Source organism: Aegilops tauschii, chromosome 7 (genome assembly GCF_002575655.3).
Source record: "Aegilops tauschii subsp. strangulata cultivar AL8/78 chromosome 7, Aet v6.0, whole genome shotgun sequence".
In the NCBI taxonomy this organism is placed as follows: domain Eukaryota; kingdom Viridiplantae; phylum Streptophyta; class Magnoliopsida; order Poales; family Poaceae; genus Aegilops; species Aegilops tauschii.
The window spans coordinates 25,893,266-25,901,866 of NC_053041.3; the positions used below are offsets into that span (position 1 = coordinate 25,893,266).

Consider the following 8,601-nt stretch of genomic DNA (forward strand, 5'->3'; position numbering starts at 1 on the left):
TCATTTGAGCTCTATATCGATTGGTCTCTTTCGTTCATTTCCTAATATCAAGTAACTAATAACTCCCTTGTTCATTTAATTTTCTTTGCCCTGTAGGGTTTGGAGACGGTTCTCAGAAGAAATTGTCGGTGAATTCAAACATGAGCTAGATTTCAGAAGGTTAGTTAATGTGGATAAGCAGCCACCGGGGACCAATCTATGTGGATACTATGTTTGTGAGAACATCCGGAGACACACCTCTGAGCGGAAGGCATCGGATAGCGTGCGGAACGCGACGGATAACTTGCGGAGGAGGCTTAGTCCAGAAGCTCGCTTCCGACCAATTCAAGAAGAATTAGCAGGATTTTTCATGAGGGAAGTCATCAATCCTAAAGGAGAACACTATACCGAGGACGAAGAAATTTATATGCATACCCGAGATTGAAACTTGTTCGAAGTTGTATATGGTCATCCATCCTAATTGTGTATGGAAACTTGTTCGAAGTTGTATATGGTCACCCGAGATTGAATATATATTATATATTCCTCTTGAATTCTTCTTGTTTGAAATTTCATATGCATGTATATAGTAGCGTAGAATATGTGTACTGAAACTTCATCAAAATTAAAATAAAACACAAAATAAAATATAAAAGAAATAAAACACTACAAATTAAAAAGAAACCAGGTTTAGGGGGGCTAAAACCCTAAACCTGCGGAGGAGGCCTTTAGTCCCGGTTAGCCACAAGAACCGGGACTAAAGGTCCTTCGTCCCGATGGACCACTGGCGCCCACGTGGACGGGCCTTTAGTCCCGGTCAGCCACGCGAATCGGGACTAAAGCCTTTAGTCGCGGTCCGTAAGAGGCGCGACTAAAGGGGGGTCTTTAGTCGCGCATATTTAGTCCCGGTTGCACAGCCGGGACTAAAGGCTGTTGCGAACCGGGACTAAAGGGCTTTTTTCTACCAGTGCGAGTCGGATTCAGAGACCATCGATTAAAACTCGGTTACAGTTAGGCGTGCTACAATTTTACTTTTTTCTTGCTTCTCGATATAAATACGTCAGCGCTAAACGCCTAAACGTACTTTTACTTATTTATTATACCATATACGTACGATATGTGTATCGAACCTAAGCTAGCATACGAGTTCGAGGCGAGTTCGTACCTAACCTAGGATATGATATACGGACAGACGAATACATATCCGATTCCTACCATGCATACTTATTCGTACCATATATACGTACGCTTGGAACCTCTGAATCCATGCATGAAGGCGTGTATTGAGCCATAAGTGTCATACGGCCCATGCATAGCCGTTCATGCAACCGACCTAAGAGCTAAAATGGTAAAACAGGAGAAGCAACATGACCAAATAGATGTCGACTTTTTTTAATACACGTTAAACATTATTTGTTTACTGATTAATTTTTATAAAATAAATGATGAACATTTATACAAATCTATGTTGACATTTGTAAACACATATGAAATTTTTTTAAACACATTCATCATTATTGAAAAATATCATGAATATTTGTACATAACTTCGAAATATTTGCAAGTGTTAGAACAATTTTTATAAATTCCCTGAACGTTTTTTATATTTTATATACATTGTTTTAAGGATCGAACAAAATTTTGACATTTCATGAACATTCTGTACGGATTATTCTAGCATCTTTATACATTTTAATTGAATATTTTTATTATATGATGAATATTTTTTAACATGTGAACATTTTTTAAATGTCTGCAACATTTTCTGAATGGTACAAAGTTTTTTAGTTTGCACAGATTGTTCTTACACTGCTAGAAAAAAATGAAATGCACAATGAGAACTTTAAAAAATTTTAAAAAATTAGAAACAACTTTGATAGTATAGGAACATTTAATATTCCAGTTATATTGGTTCTAAGATTTCGTACATAAAAGGAAAATATAAGTTTGAAGAAAAACTAGAAAAAAGATTTACGATGCATATGCTGGGTGTGGCAGATGCGGGTGCTCTCGTACTGATGGGCCTGGTCATTGGATATCATCTTTCACTCAAGTGCATTCTGCCAAATGCAAAAAACAAAAAACTCAAAACAAAAGCACATCTACTTTGTTCTAGAATATTCATAATATAATTATCCAAACCGTTTTTCTTCTTAAATCATCTTTCTTTGATTATTGTATGATTTGCAATGCATAACATGCTCTAATCTTAAAACACTAGCACTTCTCCTTTGTTCTTGAATCTTTCGTATTTTTTACTTATGCAAAAAAAAACATTTTTTGTAAATGAAGTAAATTTGTTTTTTTTTTACAATCAGAAAGACTACAACAATTAAATCTACATCTAAAAAAATAAGAGCCATGGGCAACATCTATCTCATGCATATATGACTCCAAACATCCCCTGCAAGTTTATGCGTGGCTAGATATGCCAACGCTCAGGGGGGGTCTAGTGCTTCGCTGAGGCTGGATAGTGGGCCTTCCTGTTGGTCGTGCAAAGTCGCTCCTTCACTTTGTGTCTACGTATCTTGGCCTATGGGATGGGAGGTGGGGCTCCTATGCGTACCTTACTACCGTCCCAAAATACAAGAGCAACGGAGGGAGTAGCATAAAAAATATGTAAATGTTTTTCCGTGATTGTTGCCCTAAAAGTGTTACACAAAAGCTCAATCCTTAATTCCCATCTATAAAATTGTTGCCATAGCTACTGTAGCAAAACAAGTTAATAAATTAGCACAACAACTAAATTCACTAGGTATTTTGTAATCATTTGATCTAGAATCCAGCGGAAATATTTGCCATCTAAGGAAAAGAAATCCCCACATACCACAAACCAGGTAATCGAGACAAATGTTCACAAATACAATATATCAAGCCAGAGATTCACATGTTACATATTCATACACCACAAGCTGCACCAGAGTGCACAAGACACATAGTTTGGCGCTGTGCAAAGCTTGCAGCATTTTCTCTGATTTTCTCCATCTCCTAGCGAGCCGTTTCGGTTACAGCACATAAAGCCACACTGACATCCAAAGCTACTCGCTCCAGATCAACCCCTACAACAACAATGCCGCATGATTATTACTGGAACTCATCCTGGCAGCTAGCCTACTTCTACTACGCTACGAGAACGAGATACAACGGCCAAGCACACGATGCATGGCTCTTTAATTCACTAGCAAGACAGCTAAAGCAAACGGCAATGGGAATATGTCGCCGACGAACACTAACATGCGCCACGGCGGAAGCCGACGCCCCCGGCGGCGACGTCGTAGAGCACCTCGTGCGTCTGCTGCTGCACGTTGCCGATGAAGCCGAGGGCCAGGTCAGAGGAGGTGGCCGTGAAGGCGAGGCATCCCCCGAGCACCACGGCCGGCGGGTCCAGCACCACCACGGCGCCGCCACCGAACACGAGGGAGACGGCGGGCACCCTCACGTTGGCGACCCCTAGGAAGTCGTAGCAGGTGTCCAGGGTCCCCGTGGCCCCGCTCCTCGGGTACGCCCTCATGGCGTTCCTGAAGGCCCGGCGCAGGGCGCGGTACGCGGTGGGGGGCAGCTGCGTGATGACGGCGCTCGAGTCCATCACCGCCCCGGCGGAGAAGACCACCGGCGGGATCCTGAGTCGGCGCCCCGCCACGACGATGCCCTGGAGCCGCACCAGGTATAGGCTCGGGTTGATGGCGCTCCGGACGAGCGGCGTGGTGGCGAACACGGTGGTGGAGTTGGTCGTCACCGGCCCGCCGATGGAGAGGAAGCCGGACGCGCTGGCCGGCGGTACGCAGTAGGACCGTCTGGAGAAGGCATTGCCCAGGGAGCGGGCCGTCTGGGCGAGGAGCGACTGGGCGCCGCCGCCGAGGGACATGGTCCCGGCGGTCTGGTCGCTGAACTTGCCGCGCACGGCGTGGCTGCACCCGAACCGGAAGTTGCGGACGGTGGTGCTGCCGCTGATGGTCAGCGTGTCGGTCATGTACGTCCCGGCGGTCGCGCGGTCGTCGCTGTACTCGATGAGGTACCGACACTCGGCGTTGGCGGACGTGTTGGAGCAGCCGTTGCCGTAGGAGCCGAGGGAGCGGCAGGCGGGGGAGCCGCGGTGGTGCTCGACGTGCTTGGGTCGAACAAGGGGATCCGTTGCGGGTAGCACTGGGGGATGGGGCAGGGGACGCACTGGATCCACGGCACGTCCACGGTGGTGTCGATGGCCATGGTCTGCTGGGACACGACCGTGGGGTCGCCGTCGGCGTTGATCCACGCCGAGCTACCGGAGCCGGAGCCGACGCCCAAGGTGGAACTGGGACCGAAGTCCAACTGGGTCATCAGCACGTGCGGCTTGGCTGGGTCCAGCGGAGCATCTCCAGCAGGGACGGCGCCGGCGCCCTGCCGGCAGACCGCGAGCAGGGGCCGAACGGACGGTGCAGCGGCACCCACGTGCCCTCCACCGATGGAGCCACTGCATGCAAAGAAAAATCAAACAAGCTCGCATGGGTTAGCCCATGCATGGACGTTGATCGATTTGCATCAATGGTTGCATGTACGCTACGTACCCTTGAGGCCAGAGCAGAAGGATTTGGGTTCCAAGTGGCCGGTCTCCACCACATGGTAGCGCTGGCGACCTGCTCCGGCGCCATGGGCAACGGAGGAACTAATGGACAAGAGGAGGATGACGACGAGGGAGCACACCATGGCTGACTCTGGTTGCTAGCTACAACACTACGTAGATACTGAATGTTGTTCCGATTTGGCTCTATATATAGAAGAGGTTCGTCCTCGATCTCAACATGTAAGAGAAGTGGTTGTTGCTAGCCATGCATCGTGTGGACGACCAGGACGCGGAGGAAGAAGATGTTAATGGTGTCATGTCCAAGGATCTATCTATTATTATATTATTAAAACGATAGAAGACGAACCGCTCAGATGTAATAAAAGATGGACGCGACACGTGTGGGCTTTAAGGGATCTGGCCACACATTTTGTGTGGTGTCTAAGAGAATCAGCCCACACGCCTACGTGTGGGCAAAACAACTAGCACACACGCCCTTTTTTTTCTTGCGGTCGCTCCCACACGTCTACATGTGGGCAAAATGCATAACGCCCACACGACCTTTCTCAGCCACCTACCTCACGGTCCCGCACGCCCCGCATGACAGCCACCACGCGTCCCCGTAGTTGCCATGGTCCGGACCCTCTTCAATGGCTGTTTAACTGCAGTTGCCATGTCGCTGAACTACAGTTGCCATGTCGGAAAACTACAGTTGCCATGGTTGCTCAACTGCAGTTGCTATCTCAGGTCAAGTGCCAGATGCCATTTTGGACAACTGCAGCTGTTGCCATGTATGGTCTGGTTTACTATAGTTGCCATGATTTGAAAACTTTAGAGGTTGTCACCTACTAACACTAAGCAGTTGCCATATATGGTCTGGTTTACTACAGTTGCCATGATTTGAGAACCTTAGGAGTTGCCACCTACTAATACTAGGCAGTTGCCGTGTAGCGCTACAAAGAGACATGGCAAAACAACATGTTCGGATGAAAGAGAGAGTTGCCATTTGCTTACAAGCACACTGGGGCAGTTGCCGTGTGCCCTGGAAAACACATGGCAACTGACATGTTCGGATAAAAAAAAGAGAAAGTTTCCATCTGCTTACAAGCACACTAGGGCAGTTGCCATGTACACTGCAAACGCATGGCAACTGGCAGCTTGAGTGTGGGAGAGGAGACGGGCATGTGGGCGAGATGGAAAATGCCCACACACCAGCCCTTGTGCGTGAGTGAAAACTGGCGTGTGGGTGAACTGCTAAACGCCCATACACCGGCCCCTCTGTGTGGTGAAACGGACGTGTGGGCGACCGGGTGAATGCCCACACACCAGCCTAGTCCTACGTGGCACCACATGCTTGAATTTTATCTATTTATGGGCCAACCCAATAACTATTTCAGAAATTCCCAAATAAATCCTAGAGGCCCACTAAACCCATTTGTGCAAGGCAAGGGATACTACTAAAGTTTAGTCCCACACTGCTAGTTTAGTGGGAGTTGGACCTCCTTATAAGGGAGGTTCTTTCCCCACTTATATGAGCATAAGAACAAGAGGGACATCCACGCGCGCTCCTTCTTCGCCGTCCGCCTCGCCACGCCAAGCCTCGCCTCGTCACGCCGCGCCGCGCCGCGGGTTGCGGGAATTAGCCGAGCCGATGTCTAAATTTTTGCCACGCACGACGGGTATACGAAAGGTCACGCGGGAGCTGAAACGTTTTTTCTATAGTGGACACTGAATCCGAACGGCTCGCCTCTTCGGCTGAAGTCTGTTCGCTTCGTCTCCCTCTGTTGCTTCACCTCCCGTCGCAGCCTGTTCGTCTCCCTCTGTTGCTTCACCTCCCGTCGCAGAGAGACACACCAGAAGATCCTTTTCCTCTCGCCACAAAGTTCCAGAGCACTGCGCTGCTGCTACGATCTTCCCCATCCCGACTTGTGGCGTGCACCGCAGGTCGGGACAGTAGGCCTCTGAAACCGCACCTTTTGAGTCATGTACGGGAGAAGGGTGATAAGGTTTTTGGGGAGCGCTCAGCGCGACTACTGACTTCTTCGTCACGGACGCCCCGGACCCCGGCGACTACTTCCCCGGCGACGACTTCTTCCCCAACGTCGACAACATCCTCGACGACATGGCTGCCGAGGACACCGACCCCAAGACCGGTGCATCTGCTTCCGTTCCGTACATTCTCATACTCTTTCTATTAGAGGTCCCGTCACAACTTCTTGCTCTAGTGTCTGTTCTAGATGTGTTCGGTTCTAGTTCATATATACAGATGCTATTTACCTTCTCTCTGTCGAATTGCATGACTTGTTTTATCTCTACTATATTAGTCATTGTTTATCTAGTATTTCTGTCAATAAAATCATTCGATAAATTGCTCATATTTCCAACAATCCAAAAACCTTATCACCGGCAATTTACCCCGAGTGGTTTTGCTGCTTCCATGAGACCTCCTATGTTTGAGGGTATCCACTATAAGAGGTGGCGCGTGAGAGCAGTCTTATGGTTTCAAACCATGAGTTGCTATGACGACACTCTTGGCAAACCTGAAGGAGAGCTTGATGCTCAATAGGCACAAGCTTTTGAGAAAATGGATACTCTGTTTAAGGCTGCTCTCTTGAGTGTTCTTGGTGAGAACATAGTTGATGCTTATGCGTCAATTGATAATGGAAAATATATGTGGGATGCACTCGAGGCCAAGTTAGGGGTCTCGGATGCTGACACTGAGCTATACATCATGGAGCAATTCTATGATTACAAGATGACTGAAGAGCGCTCCGTGGTTGAGCAAGCTCATGAGATACAGTCATTTGCTAGAGAACTTGAGCACTTCAGTTGTATGCTACCGGACAAGTTTGTTGCCGGAGGTATCATCACTAAGCTTCCTCCTTCGTGGAGGAACTTTGCTACCTTAGTGAAGCATAAGAGATAGGAGTTTTCCGTCCCGGATCTCATTGGCACTCTTGATGTGGAAGAAAAGGGGAGAGCAAAGGACACACGTGCTCCAGGTATTGAGGGAGCATCCAGTGCCAGTCTGGTACAAAAGAAGAACTTCCAGCCCCACAAGTTCAAGAACAAGGGCAAGTTTGATGGTAAAGTAAAGTTTGATGGGAAGAACAAGGCTGTGCAACACACGAACTTCAAGAAGAAGAATGACAAGAAGAAATGTGTTTGTCATGTGTAGGCGATATGCCCTAGAGGCAGCAATAACAGTTATTTTGTATCTCCAAGTTTGTAATGAATGTTTATGATCCATGCTATAACTGCAATGATTCTCGAGTCTACAATATCCACGAGGCTCGGAGGGAACTCATATGCACGTGTGGTATAATAAACGGTAAAATATATTCCTAGTCTTGCCTCTAAGACTAGCTCAAGTATTGCATGATGATCCTGTTTCCTGATCATGGGCATGACTATGCCGGCAATTTTGAGGGCACAAGTTTGGTAGAACGCTTGTGTTGAATCAACCCGGATTGATGTTATGCTATGAGATACCTTCGTCACAAGTTTATGGTTAATATCATTGAGATAGTTAATGTTTGCATAATTCCTTAGACCATGAGAGTATCAAGTTCCTTTGTGCTTGCTTCGTGAACTTTGGGGTTTGTTAAACATCATCCGTAACTGGGTGGCTATTACGGCAGCTTTCGGGTTCACGGAAAAGTATAGGAAGTAACAAGATAGCTCAAGATTGGGATTTGCTCCTCCGACGATGGAGAGATATACTCAGGCCCTCTCGGTGTAACGGTATCCATCATTGTCTGGCCAGACACATTGTGATTTGATCACTGGGATGCCGGAACACGGAAACGAGAAAAGAGAACAAAACCGGTAACGAGGTAACTTGCATGGTGGACAAATTGTTCGTCCATGGGCATGCAATAAATCTCACTTCGGGTGTTTGTGACATATCGCGAAGCAACAGGAATAGCTCACTGCAACTGGAGGTTCACTCGAATATTCTTTCGTGTGGGTATAGGTGGTCAATATGGGTGTCCACGGCTTCGATGTTGATCATTGATTGGAAGGGGTTCCAGGTCATGTCTATACTTCACCGAACCTATAGGGTCACACGCTTTTGGGTC

The 8,601-nt window shown here is 47.5% G+C and overlaps 1 pseudogene; it reads right to left on the reverse strand.

The window, feature by feature from the left end:
• Positions 1–2,356: 2,356 nt before the first annotated feature.
• On the reverse strand, positions 2,357–4,760 carry LOC109766349 (aspartyl protease family protein At5g10770-like; annotated as a pseudogene).
• Between the last annotated feature and the right edge of the window lie 3,841 nt (positions 4,761–8,601).